At 34.1% G+C, this 14,884-nt stretch overlaps 1 protein-coding gene across 1 annotated transcript in view; it reads left to right on the forward strand.

Moving 5' to 3' along the window:
• The window catches only part of AGBL4 (AGBL carboxypeptidase 4), a gene marked incomplete at its 5' end in the record, with an annotated part of 886,698 nt that overhangs the window by 54,321 nt on the left and 817,493 nt on the right, over positions 1–14,884 (forward strand). The gene's annotated exons all lie outside the window — the stretch shown is intronic.

Genomic DNA, 14,884 nt, shown 5'->3' on the forward strand with positions numbered 1-14,884 from the left:
AGTTTATGAAACTCTGGAGCTATCACACATTAAAATACGCACTTTCAATTTTTTTAGGGAGCAAATAAGATTAAAATGCTGCGATTTGTAGCTACTTTTATTTTTGTTTGTTTGTTTGTTTTAACTGTTAATTGAAACTGGAAAACTGTATAGGTTACCCAAGATATTACATTATATATAGTTAAATTATTGTGTTTCTTCCAGCAAAATATATTTTATCTGTTGAAGAAGCTGTGGAATACTCTGTAAAATGACTGTGCATTTTTTTTTTTGCTTGGAGAAATTAAGGAAAATTAGCACAGGGTTTATCAACTGACCCTCAACATAGAACTGCTGTATTTTATATAGAAAACGCAGAATAATCAGCTGGGTGATTCTGATGATTGAGTACAGTTCCCCCAGTTTAGGATCTGACCTTTACACTCTGGATAGGCAACATCTGCTGTTACACCACAGCTCGGGGTGGCTCTGGTAATTTTTTTTTGTGATTTGAGAAGCTCCATGGAAGCTTCTAATTTTCGTAGTAACACTACCATGATGAACTGTGGCTCATTACTGTAAACTGATGGCAGCTGTTAATACTATTACAGGCAGAGACTTTTTATTTAAGGGAAACATTAGCCAGTAACTGGTAGATTTCTGACACAGTATTACATGAGGCTTCCTGTTAGGAAGGAGAGCAAAGAGAAATGGATTTGAACCCATTAGTATCAGAATTACGTGTCAAAAAGCTAGAGCAGAGTTCAATTTATTTCTGCAATAAAGTGTAAGCTAGAGATTGACTTGACAATTATTTTACCTTACATTGCTCTGGTTGTTCTGAGATGACTATTCCAACATCAAATCATCTTGTTTGGACATCTTTTACAGAATAACATGATAGTCTAAATATGCATTATGTTATGTAGGAACTAGAACTCGGCAGGTTTTTTCAAGTAGAAATGAGTTTTTTATTACTCCTTTTACTAGAGGATGTATATACAGTGGAATACATTCAGCATAGATTTAAAACAACTGCATGTATTTCTGCTAAATCTAGTGCATGTTGTTGAATGGCGTTTACATTGTAATAGAAAGGATAATCTTTCTAGAGCTTTTAGTAGCTTGCTATAAGGAATACAAATAATCTGCCCCAAAATATTTGTTTTCTCTAAGCCAGTCACTGAGCAGGGTTCTGTTTACCCATCTCATTTTCCCCTAATAATTTTCCAAGATAGGAAACAACAAATCGGACAACCACTTCCTTATTATAATTTATTCAATTAAAATATATTAAGCTTTGGGAAGAGCATTATTACCAAAATTTTTGCCCACTTAATATATGTATGGTCCTACTGAACACCAAAATCCATGAATTTAGATCCTTAACCTTGAACATTGTAACAAGCTTTTATTGGAATGGCATTTTTTCCCGTCTTGAACTGATGGTTTTCTACAGAACACTGATTTAATTTTCTAATTGTGTTTAGAAGGGTGTTGTGTTTGTTGTCCCTCTGAAAATTCTCATGAAGCTCTGAAGAAGATAAAAGGAACATTACACCAATGTGCAGATTCTCCCAGCAGGTTTCCCTTTCCCTTTGCATGGTTTTGTGCAGGACCATGTCATACTCAGGGGTGATGCAGGGAAGCAGAATTGCAGCTTTGCAGCTTGTTGTGTGCTCATGTTCTGATCTTCTGTGAACTCTGTGGGCAAAACTAATCCCACAATCAGAGCACTACAGAGTATTGTGGGGTCCATGGCAGGGCATTTCCTGGCCCTGCAAATTCGACAGTGATGCTGAGTACCTCCAGTGTTCGGTTTAGAATCGCCTCAATAGCCAGATTAAACTGAATATCCTTCCTGGCAGGCATGTGGAATGGCAATTCCATGGCTTTGGAATATCCAGGATGAAACTACAATAGCTGTTCCTTGTGGGTTGTCTCTTCCCTATGGCTGCAGAAGGATTTCTTTGAACTAGAGGTTAATATAGCTACTACCTAGGTCAATTGTTTTTTTTTTTACATGGAGTTATATATATTTATTTTATTGATTTAAAGCCTGTTCATTATAAAAATCAGCCTATAAAAAGAGATGGCGTGCATGCAGGGAGATAATTTCTTTTTTTTTTTTTTTTTTTTTTTTTTTTTTTTTTTTTTTTTTTTTTTTTTTTTCCCAGGAATTTCTCATGCATAGATACAAATGAATTTTCTAAATGTAAATGTTTGGCTAGATTATTCTTCAGAGACACATATTGATTTCTGTTGTCACCCTTCAGTGAGATTTAGTGTAGGTTACTGGGAAATCCTTTCCAAGCACATACTGAAAAAAATGTAAAATATGATTTCCTTGACAGTTAGTGAAAAGAGACAGGGTAGACGTTAACAAATTAACTGTGTTTATTCCATCCTTACCAGTTTAAGAGTCTTTCGGCTTCTAAAAAATCAGCTCGTTTGATGCTTGTAGAATGCAGGTCCATATTGCACTGGGTGAGCTCGAAAGCACGTTTAGAAATTCATAGCTTAGCTAAAAGGAAGCTTTGCATTTCCTGATTTTCCTTTGCAGATCTAAATGTGGAGTTGTGGCTCTCTCGCCAGAGTGGGAAGTGCTGTATAATTTTGCAGTTTAGGCTATTCTATAATGCATGTAATATGAGTCTCATGGAAAACTGTGTATGATGGCCAAGCTTAATCCTAAAACGTGTTTCATTCAGCTTTCTAATAAACCTGAAATTCATAAATTTCTGTGTGTTATAGTGGGTTTGATAATTATGGATTATAATTTTACACTTCAGTGCTTAAAACCAAATAATTGTTCTACAAATACTTTTTCTTTTTTCTTTTCCTTTTTTGTTTGTTATTTAGAGAGTACAAAATGCCTTCAGTAATACCAGAGTGTAACCTATGAAGAATTTGTTTTTATATAAATATATTTTTCTATCTACCTAAGCAAGATATTTTAAAACTTAGATAATATTTTTATGTCTTACAAGGACTGTTAGATATAAGGGTTGAACAGCTTGTTATGGTTCAGTTATGGCAAATATCAAGTTCACCTAAAAATTAATAAATTTTTTTTATTTCAACAGCTACAAAATCTGATCAATTTTTGCCTTCTTGGCATTGTGGTATTTTTAACCTCCTTAAATTTGCTTTGTAAATGGTTTAAAAACTATTAATGTCATGTCAGTTATGAGGTACAGTCAATTATGTTTGGTTCTAAAAATGCATTTTAATATATAGGAGATGAGACTACAATGCTGCACTAAATTACTGTATTTTAATAAGATTTAAATCATAATTTCTATGCACTCCTTTGCTCGTTTTGTAGATAATAATAAATGTACAGAGCTGGATGGAAACTCAGCTTCTGTTGTTTCAAGGGAACAGTGATGCTTGGGTTTGTATATGATTAGTAGTGAAGGTACAAATATTAAAATGACGCAATTATATAGTTGTATTTTCTCAAAACATTTGGGAGCATTTTGAATTCGGAGGTTTATTTATGGTCTCCCCCTTATGTACTTCAAGGAAGAAAAGCAGAAAGAATTTTGGAAAAAAAAATCTTTGTGGTAAAACTGGCTCTATAAAAAGCCAGACAAGCAGAGGCATTTTAACATAATTTTCTCCTGACTTAAACAATCTTAATTTTATCACTTTGCCAAACTGTGTTCCTTTGCATGAAGTATGTGCAGGAGATACTTCCGAATTTGCATTTTCATTAGATTTAGCATTCAGCACCTAATGCCATAAATTTGTTTTTGAAACTCTTTAATTCCCCTGAGTGTTCCAACATATTGAATGCTATTTGCTTTGTATTATGTTGGCAGCAAATCTGCAGTGAAAATGCTGTCAATATATATTCATAGCTAACATTGTTAACTAAAAGCAATATTGTTTTTCTATTGTAAGCTGTCACAAATGTTTGGCACCCTGTTGTGTAAGCCAAAAAAATGTCAAAGGAAGAAAAGAATATTTTTGAAGAAAAGTGCAGTGATAGTGTCAAGTTTTCTGTATTAAAATACATTCCTTGTTTGTATAGACCTTTACAATTTATGATATTGTGTTTTGTAGTAATGTAAAGTTAGAATATTGTGAGAAGATGCAGGCTGTTACAGATATTATATTAAATGAGAGGAGCGCAGTAAATGATACAGCCATTTTACTTTGTGTGTAATGCAATGCTTATCAGGCTGTAAAATGTATTCTACTAAACCCAAAGATTATTTTATTAATAGATGTGCTATATGTATGTGGAAAATGAATGAAAAATATTTTGCATTTTTTCCTGGTTTTGAAGATGAAGTGTGTAATTAAGAAGAACAAATGCAAAGTTTTGAACATTCTCATAGGGAGTATCCTTATCTTTGTGTAAGAAGCACTTATTTTGTTTATTTAAATTGTGTATTCCTTTTCCCAATCAGCCATTCTTTTCTAATGATTTTTTTTTTTTGGTACCTGCATGCTATTATAAGAATGTCTTAGAGTATCTTAGAGAACCTCTGTGGAGAGAAATGGAAAAAGAAAAATTCCGTCTGCCATGCAAATAACCGTGTTAGTGCTAATACATAATAAATACCCATAAACTAAAATAAGGCAAGTGGCATCTTTTGTGCTACACTTGCAAGTGTTTTAACCCAGAGAACTTGCAACCTAAGCCTTGTAAATGGAAAATTGTGGATAAGGTACTTGAGGCACATCCAAGTTCCCTGGCCACAGGCTGGGTTACTCTGGAATCAGCAGAGTTCAGCTGGTGGCAATGGAGAGCACTGAGAAAAATCAGTTTCAGCCCCACACATGGCTCTCACTGAAGTACCAGAGCTTCACAAAGGTACAGATTTCCAGTCTCTCATCTTGCCAAGGCAACATTTTTCTACATTCACCTAGGTGAAAATATTAATCCATGTATAGTGAAGTACTGGCAGCCCCAGACATGTTGTCATTCATGACACTTGGTGTCATTCTCTAGAAAACTTCTTTTCTTACTGAATCATAATGGTTGAACTTGGGAAACCTTTTTGGTAAACCTTTAATGGATTTGGACATCGGTCAGTGTAGTTTAAAAAACCTGAAACCTTAAATATTCTGATCTAGGACTCAAGAACAATCTTTGGTAAGTTTGTTTGAACACTCATTTTCATACAGCAATGTGTTGGGGACACATATTAACATCTGTCATCTTTTGTGGTACTGGCACATGTTGTGAATGCACACTGCCTGATCATGCTACCTGATGCCAATAAAAAGTCCTTTTTTTCCCTTGCAGCTGATTTCACCCCTCTACTTCAAAATAACCTCTGCTTTCTGCACTGATATTTGCTCTGCTAGGGGAACACAGGTGCCACAAGTGATTTCACAAGGTCCCTGTTATGGACTCGCTATTTTCAAACATTTTCTAAGAAGTGCAAAATAACCCAAGTTTCCATTGACTTTAGTGACATTTCAGTACTATGAGCACCCTGGAAAATTGGCCTTTATATTCCTTGGCACCAATCCCTATAAATTCTCTCATATGCTTTCAAGTAAAATTGCATAAACCTTCAGAGCTACTTCTCCCACTACTGTCCAAATAATTTCTTTTCCTGCTTTTTAACTCCCAGTATTATTTCCTAATTTTCATAAAGAAAAAGAAACCAAACAAAAAAATGTGAAGTTCATTTGATGTATGGAATTTCTCTCTGGGTCTTAGACTGGCATTATATAACAGGGTCAGGGATGTTCGTTAATGTTCTAGGTGAATGTCCAGCACATTCAAGTCTAAGAGAGAATGTGTCTTGCCTCTTTTTTTCATGCTTTTCTAGATTATTCCAAGAACTTGCCCATGATTGAGTCTAATGTGTATCTGGAGAGGCAATATACTTGGACAATTACATTCACAGGTGAATAGTATTTTTTTAAACACAATAAAAAGCTTTAACAGTTTCTGAAATGGCTCACTAGATAGGGTTTGCTGTTACAGAACAGGAGACAGTACTGCATCCTGCAGACAATTGACAAAATGGACTAGCAGTTTTCATCCTTAATTTGATTCTTTTTCCTCAGTGGCAGAGAGATGCATAGTCTTTCTTACATTGTTTATCTTATTTTGGCATAACAGATTTAATCATGACTATATCCATTTTCCACAAAGTGTCTTGTGTCTTGAATCATAGAATTTTTAAATCTTTTACAGGTGTGGGATAACAGTGCAGCTTATCCTACTGGAAAGCTTTGGATTTCTGTGCATTGTGGAAGAATGTACCTTTCCCCAATTTTCAGAAATGTTTATGAAGCTTTAGAAAGTGCTGTGTCTTCTGTGTAGTAGTTAGATTTCTATCACTTCTTGCTATTGTTAAGGTTCCTTTTTATTATTTACTTTATTATATATTGTACAGGGGGACCTGCTTTGCTATTTAACTTTTTGTACTGTTTTGTTAGGCATAAATTCAATGCTGCAGGAGGAATGAAGATGTGCAAACCCAGTTTTTAATCATGCTCAAATCTTTTTCATATGTGTGTCTTGAAACACTTCTTTTCCTTCTATTACTCTGATATGAAATAAAATTGTATTTTTCTTTTTTATGCTTGAGAGTTTTGACTTGATAAAAAACGAAGGCTGTTGCTTTTTCCCCTTTGCAGAAGTGATGTCACAAAAAGGAGCAGGAAATCCCTAACTTTTTCCTCTTAGCCCAAATTATGCTCATCCCTGCTGAGGAATTTAGGTGGAGGACTCCTCCAAGATGTGTTACCTGCTTTTTCTTCTAGCAGGAGTGACTCAGAATTCTCTTGAGGGCAGCTATTGCATCAACAGTGGAGCACAAAGACAGAGAAATTAATAAAGCAAATAGGAAAGACAGTAAATATAGACCAGACCATCCTCATTTACTGTTAGAAATAAGAGAGGAACAGTATTAAGGTACACAGATGAGACAAACCAGCACTTATCCATGGTGAAATCTATAAAATGTCTTCGATTGCTCAAGGGATCTTTAGATATAGCATTATTTTCTCTATCTTATGGATGACTTGACCACCTTCACTATGAATTTTTCATGATTTTCCTGACCCAGCAGCTCTTGCCTGTGGAGAGAGTAATACAGTATTGATTTGGGTGTTAGGTTTCTGCCTTTTTTGCCATAACAGGATTTTTGTAGCCTAGAAACCTCAATCCCTGATTACTCATTAGAGACTTGAACAACTTTTCTTAGATCTGGAATGTAAAAGAAGAATCACTTGGTTACTTTAGTCATAGGTAGCCTTTGTAGTGGAATTTCAGCTCATCCTGGTAATGAGTGTTGTTATTAAGCTTTCTTGATTGAATGGGCTCTACTAGGCCTTCAGATTGCAAATATAGTGTTGCCTGCTAACAATTAGTGTGTTTGCAGCAGAATTACACTGGTGAATGTGTTTATTTAGCAGCAGACTGCAAACCAGGGGAATAAGTAAGGGTCTGTCCTCCTGCATTCATCCTGGCATTGATGTCTTGGTGACTTATTTCCTGTGCCTCTTGGGCATATTAGAAAATTGAAAAGAGGCCATGATGTTGCTATTTCTCATTTAAACTGTTGTGGTTTTTTTTTTTTCTTTTTTTTTTTTTTTTTTTTTTTTTTTTTTTTTTTTTTTTTTTTTTTTTTTTTTTAAATAAAAAATCCATATCTTACATCCTCTGAAAACTTACTCTCAGCATTGCCATGGAAACAAGATTTTTAAAAGAGACTTAACTGAAATTTAGCAGCAGTTTTTATTTCTTTGTGATTCATACTTCATAAAAATGCAAATGTCACACTAATACATGTTTTACCTTAATATTTTATACTACCATTTTGTCTTAATTGGTCTACTGTTTTTCCTAATTAAATTTTGAGCTTCTTTGAATGATTTTAAAACTGTACTGTGGACCTATCAAGCTTTAAATTTTGACTATGTGACACACAATTTAAGACACTGTCATAGAGGAAAATCAATCATTTCAACCTGTAGTCACAGGCACAACAAAAGATTTAAAAGATTTAAAAAGCCTTTTGTCCTGACTGGAAATTTCTTGGCCTCTCTAATCTTCATTTCTAGTGAAGTTTCACAGCAAATAGCTTTTAATCATTTATATTCCTTTGTTTTTTACTTTATTCCCTCTAACTGTGTGAAGTTGTTTAGGGGATAAATTACTGCTGTGCTAAATAAAGCTTTTATTCATAGTTCCCTTAAGAGGAGTGTTTTGTTTATGCAAAGCTACAGTGTGCACATTGGTTTACGTACATACTTGCATCAACATGTGTAAATAAACTACATTAATTTAGCATTTTATTTGTCTGTAAACATTCAGCAGTCGATAATGTTAGTTCAAACATGAAAGAATATCTGGCATTCTCTTCTGAGTGCTGTTTGGTCAGCCCTCACAGAACATACAACAGTTTGCCTTTAAAAAATGAAAGTTAACATGGTTAGAGCACCTGACTGAGGGTGCACCCAATCCCCTTGACCAGATCATCAATGAATAGATGAAACCCCAACACTGACCCTTGGGGGAAACCACTTGTGAACTGGCTTTAACCCCACTCACCACCTCCCTCTGGCCTTTCAACTGGGACATCCACTGCAAGCCAGTGTGCTTTTCACAATTCTCTCATCTGTGAGGCCACTGTACCTTGTGGCACTAGAAAGAAAAGGAAATGGTGTGCACCACACACACTACTGGCCTCACTTAGAAATTGTTGTTGCTCACAGCTCGAGCAGTATGGATCATAGCTCCCTCAGTGCTGACTTGTAAATGAACTGTATTGCCTCCTTTTGTTGCATTTTTATGAATGTTTTCAACAGGTAAACCAAGCAGAAGGAGATTCATGTGAAGTTATACTTTACTGTAGGAAAAAAAGGTGTAGTCACAGAGAAAATGCAGAAACAGGAAGGCTTCTGCCCTGATGAATTTGGTTTTTTTATTAAAACCCCCTTATTTTCAAATAATTTTATACCCTTTACCCTAAGATTTGCTTTGTACATGCTGAAGATTTATTAGTGTATATATTGTTCACACTCTAGAAGGATGAAATCAGTGGAATATAAATGAATAAGAAAAAGGACAGTGCAAAAGTTTCTTGTCATTGCCTCAGGAAGGCACCACCCCATCATGATGAAGAAAAGAGTCTAAAACCATATTTGAAGCTCAACTGTGTGCCAATTTTCACAGAGATTAAACAATTCAATGTATTTATGATTCAGCTTGGGGTAAGAAGTAAGTTATCTCATGAGGTAGTGGTTGCATGTATTTGACCACACAGTAAATTCAGTAGAAAATGGTTTTGGATATATTTGTAGTGCTTAGAGCAAGTGAAAAATAAGTATTTTTATCATTGAACTTGTCAATTATTTAAATACATTAACCTATTAAATGAATGTATCATCATTGCTTATTCTACAAATGCATTTAAAATCCTAGAAACATGTTGGTCAGGTTCCCAGGGCTGCCCACTCAGATTTAGCTGAGTGTGTATAAAAGCTTTCTTTTGTAAACATAGCAAGTCCTGCAGTTTGAGCAGTGTGTTTGCCCATTTTTGCATGCTCAACTTCCATGCAGCCTTCTGAAGAATAATGCTTGACATTCTGGATAGGTGGTACTTAACAGGAGAAAAGACAGAGTTCTTCAAAATATCATAATATTGAGGGGCATTGCAGACACACAAATGTACTTACAGAAATAGTAGTGGAGTGTCAAATGAATGCATTTGAAAAGTAATTACATCTGGCTTTTCTACTGAAACAAACAAACACAATTGTTCAACAGTGTCTTTCTCCACAGACTCGGTTGCCAGTGTATTAATAATCCCACCTAATTGACACTATCTCTATTCATATTATGTGTACTGTACCATTTGCAATCTTCAGTTTTTCCTTTTTAAAGTAACTGTTGTATCTGCTTCTCTCTGAAGATGAGCAATATCTTTTTCAATTTAATGAGATTCCTGTTTTACTTAAACAAGATGCATATTCGCTATCTTTCTGTTGTTTTAAAATATAATTGCTATGAATGTGTTCAACAGTTTGACTTGGTTTCTTCAAATTGAGTGAATTAATTAAAAATTGGTGTTTGCCCATAAAAGAGTGAATGAGCACACTCAGTGCTTGATGTCAGAAATCAGACTGTAAATGAACATAATTATGCTTCACCTTCCTATTTAGTCATTTGTGTGGGCATAAGCATTTAGTTGTTTGCTATATTATTTCTTAAACAGTTTCATTTGCACTTTGGTTTTTTAAGAAGAGAGGGAGGGTAAAAGAAAAGTTAATGACTAGATAATGATTTCTTTCTGAAAGGCTGAGCATCACTTCTAGTATTCAATTTGCAGAACATCAGGGTAGAAAATACTTCTCTGAGGGTTTTTTGCTAACTGCATATTATTTAGAAAGAAATTCTCACCACAGAACGTGAGAGATCATTTTGGCTACAGGTGCCAGGGTGTTATTCCTGCAGACATTTATGGTTATGGTGTAAGCAACGTGATATGCAAAGATGTTCCCTGTCTCTATTGTACAATGTACTGCTTTAAAGCATCAGACACTGATTATGGCTGCCATTTTGTTTAAAATAATCTGTATTATAGAGTCAAAACAGGAAGCCTTTTCCCCTTAAATTTACATACCCAACACAACAGTCTTCCTTTTTGACTGCTTACTGAATGGAAAATGAAATACAGTTCAACCAGCACATTGCTTGTTATAATTTTACTTTTTTGGGGGTTGTTTTTCTTGTCCCTAGACAAGAAAACCTGGAGAAACCCAGCATTATATTCATGATTGGATAGGCTTATTTAACAGTAAGCAGTTGCTTTGTCTCCATAAAGGATTCCATGACCCAACAGTGCAATCACATAGGAGAATAATTTGGAATTTCTATACAGGAATATTGTCTTGGTACTGAATCAAAAAAACCCTGTGATTATTGTGTGTTTTTTGATATACACCAAATAAAAAAAATCCTAAATGTGGAGAAGAATTTTCATTCTAAGCTGAAACAAATTAAATAGGATGATGAGCAAAAAAATGTGCATCTGAAGATTCCATTTTTAAAAGGTTAAAACTGGAGAAAGGAGGGAATGTAGGACATAATGAGAACTTCATGGTCAGTGGTTGAATATCCCTCTGCCATCCTGTCTGCTGCATAAAATATACAGGAATAATACAATGCTGGACAGGAAGAGAGTTTCTATTGTAGACAGTTGAATTCCTTGTTATTATAAATTCCTAAATTTGGCCAGCTATCCTATAAAATAAAGTATTTCTTTGACAAACCTGTTTGAGATGTTAGTCCTCTGAAAGTTTGGGGCCCTCTAATTTCTTAACTAAATGCACGAATAACCACTTAATACTCATTTGTTCTTTTGGCAATATTATTCTTAAGACTAACCATTCTGCCTCCCACTGTTCATTCCTGTTACAACTTATGGAGAACAGTCTTATCCATTTCCATCTGAAAGTGAGGGATATTTTTGTGAGAGTACCCAAATAGTCACAAGAGTGCCAGTTCAGGTTCATGTACTTGCATTTACTGGCTCACATAAAATACCAGGTGCAAATTTTCAGTTTCTTTTAAAGCACTGGAATTCTACCTCGAGGTTGAAATAACAGTGTCAGGACTGCACAAAGAATTCTTTGTGCCAAACGTGCTCTTTGATCAATACATTAATTCTCTACTTCCATTAATATCAACTGTAATCTCAAAATCATAAGACATAAATAAGAAAGTAATGAGGATAAATTGTGACCTCTTACTTTCCTTGGATAGCCCCCTGAGCAGTAAAGCACTGGAAGAAATAGATGTGTAAGGCTGGTTACCACAGAAGTGTTTTTTCAGGTTTCAGGTTATTACTCAGCAGGAATTTTATCAAATGTGGGAAATCAGTGGAATATTTTTCTTTCTCATAATACTGTTTCAATTGACAACACAGATGCATTTTAAGCATTAACAACTATTCTTAATCATCCACTAAAATTCCTGAAAGTCTTCCTTTTACACTGTAGTGCAATGCAATTCGCTAGAGACATTTTGTTCCTGCAGAAAGGTGACCACAGGAACTCATAAAAGGTTGAGTGTGATAATTTTATAACAACTATCAGAATTTTACATTTACTGTTTAACAGCTTGTCATGGATTAATAAGTAGAATATTGATAGTTAAAGGTTAATATGAGAAGAGATGCATGAATAGTAAATATAAATAGGGCAATGCTCGTTTAGCTGCCATGTTAGACAATGAAAAGTTATTTTTTAATGACATGAGACACAAATCTCAAAATTTAAGATACCACAGCCTGAAAATTGGTATTTCTGTCCACCTTGCAATCATGAAGGCTGTATGGCCTCAAGATCTTTAGTTCAAAAGATAAAGAGTTTTGAAAGATAGTTACCTTGTGAATATCTGTTCTGCTGCCCAAGGATACAATTCAATGTTCAGTTTGTATATATGGTGTGCTTGCGAAAGGGTGAATCAAAAATGTGCTAAAGGAAAACGCTTGACTGCCCAAAATTGTTGGCTAATTTTTCCCAGTGTTCTAGCAATAAAGAAAATTTGAAATTTTGGTATAAATGTAGCTGTTATTTACATGAAAATCAAGGCTTTTATAGAAATATAGTCCCAAAGATGCAAAAGTTAGAGTCAAACATACCTATAACAAAATAGATTCAAAATTAGAGAGAAAACTCCAGTTTGTGCAGCAGCAGATCTATAATGATAGAGCTTGATGGTAGCATTTGATAATATTAATCATAACTTGATAATAACAGGTAGTATCTTATACTACACTGAAATGTTACTTATTTCTGGTATCATTCATCCTTTTTCCTCCAAGACTGAAATTCAGTTTCTTAATGATAGTGTTCAGTGATAAAGTGATGATTATTTTGCCATATTTTGCCAGGTTTATTTTTTTTCAGTGTGGAGGTCAGAAATTCCACAATTTGCACTGCAAAGGAAAATATTATTTTAGCTGGAGCTTCAGTGGTAAAAATAGGTGTTCTGCAATAATGAATTGTACTGAGATGATTTGAAATCTACATTTTTGCTTATTTTAAATAACTCCTTTGATGTAATACCTATTGAATGATTTATCTGAAGTAAATTTCTTTTGCAATGTTAATGGTGAGAATTCCCTCAAATTCACAAGATCTTCATAATTTTAGTCCACGGAAATTGGTCAGATCTCATTTTATCGTATGAAAAGTGTGACAAGTACTCTGTAATGGTTCCAGACTTTCCATGTAGAGGAAAGGAGTTTTTCAGGATCATGACTTAAATCCAGAAGTTTATGCTAGCTGGATATGGCACTATTAATGGCAATTAATAAGTATATATTTTAAATTTTTTTTTTCCTAAAAAAACCTCCCCAACTGTTACGAAAGTATCAGAAAATACAGAAAAGCAAACTCTATAAATAGAGTAATTAGGTAAGGGTAAAGAGAATTGCCTTGGAAAGCATAGTGGAAAGCCTTATGGAATAATGGGACAAAGTGTAAGGAGACAGTGAGGAAACAGGGACCAGTAGGGAGCAGTGATTTCTGCATTTCCTCATGAACATGTGTAACTACCATCGAGTTCCTGTCAGAATAATTAGCAGCAAAAGCAGTAACACCAACAATAACTGAACAGCAAGAAAATGCAGCAAAACACTCTACTAGGTGATATTAATTATTTCTTCAAATTTTTTATATTGGCGTAAAGCAATGTATGTAATGTGGTACATAGAAATTCCAAAGTGAAAAGGGAAAAAAAAAATGATTTCCATTGGGTAAAATGTAAAAGTTAATATAATTTGTGGGAAGTAGAATGAAAAATCACTGAATATACACAAACAAAAAATAATTACAACCAAGATGAAACTGCTCATTAAAGAACTGCCAGGTTTGGTGATAAGTCTAATTTTATTTGACAATTTCATAAATGATGTGGGGGAGGAATAGACCTTGAATTACATTCTCAGATTGTACTAAATTGGAAAGTGCTGTATATTAATGAGGACAATAATACTTCAAAGGTACTGGAAGGTTTTAGAAATGTGAATATAAGGTAATAACATTATTTCAGTTTGGCTAGAAAATGAGAGTATAAAAAGGAGAAACACTGAAAAGAAAATTAAACCATAAAGAAAATGTTGACCATATTTTTAAAAACTGAAAAACAGAGACTTCAGAAACAAACAGTGATACTTTTGCTGAACTAAAGCTATTGGTGATTTAAAAGAGAGGGTTTTATTACTTTTCAAGATTACATTCCTTTTGAAAGTCTTCTTGCAATGTAAAAATATTTACTTAGATAACTCTCGTCTTTCATGATGCAAATTACAAATCTATATGTATGTGTGTGACATTACAGAGTGATTTTTTCCTCCAAATTTGAGGGGTTGTTTATATCTGCAGAAATATATTCCCAGACATGATACTATCCTAACATTCTGTAGAGATTTGTACCTTGATTAATTTTACAATGAATAAGTCTACTCCAGGTAAATAACACAAAGTTTTGAAGTATGTATACCTTTGTAGGATTGTCTGCAAAGTGCTGTCTGCAAAAATAGACTGATAATTTGTCTGCAAATATATTAATCCAGAGTTTTAAGTATTGATGCCTTCATCCAAGAACTTTTCCAATCTTTCTTTTAGAAAGTTAAAAGAAAGTGGGCAGACTATGGGATGACATTGTAGAATCCTGTAACACACTTGTAATAAGAAATAAAGCAATTTTTATTACGGTATGAGCTGATTTATGAAGCTTGCATTTCAGTCCTATGTTGCACAAGTAATAATTTAAGAAATCATTAAAAATTAAAAAAAAAAAAATAAAGAAACTTAGCTAAAGGATTAAATAATACCAAATTGCATACTGCACTTCAATTTACTCAACTAAAATAGAGTATCACATTCTGCTTTTATTAAAGGAACACATGCA

This window comes from Zosterops lateralis (assembly GCF_965231275.1).
Source record: "Zosterops lateralis genome assembly, chromosome: 9".
NCBI classification, from domain to species: Eukaryota; Metazoa; Chordata; class Aves; order Passeriformes; family Zosteropidae; genus Zosterops; species Zosterops lateralis.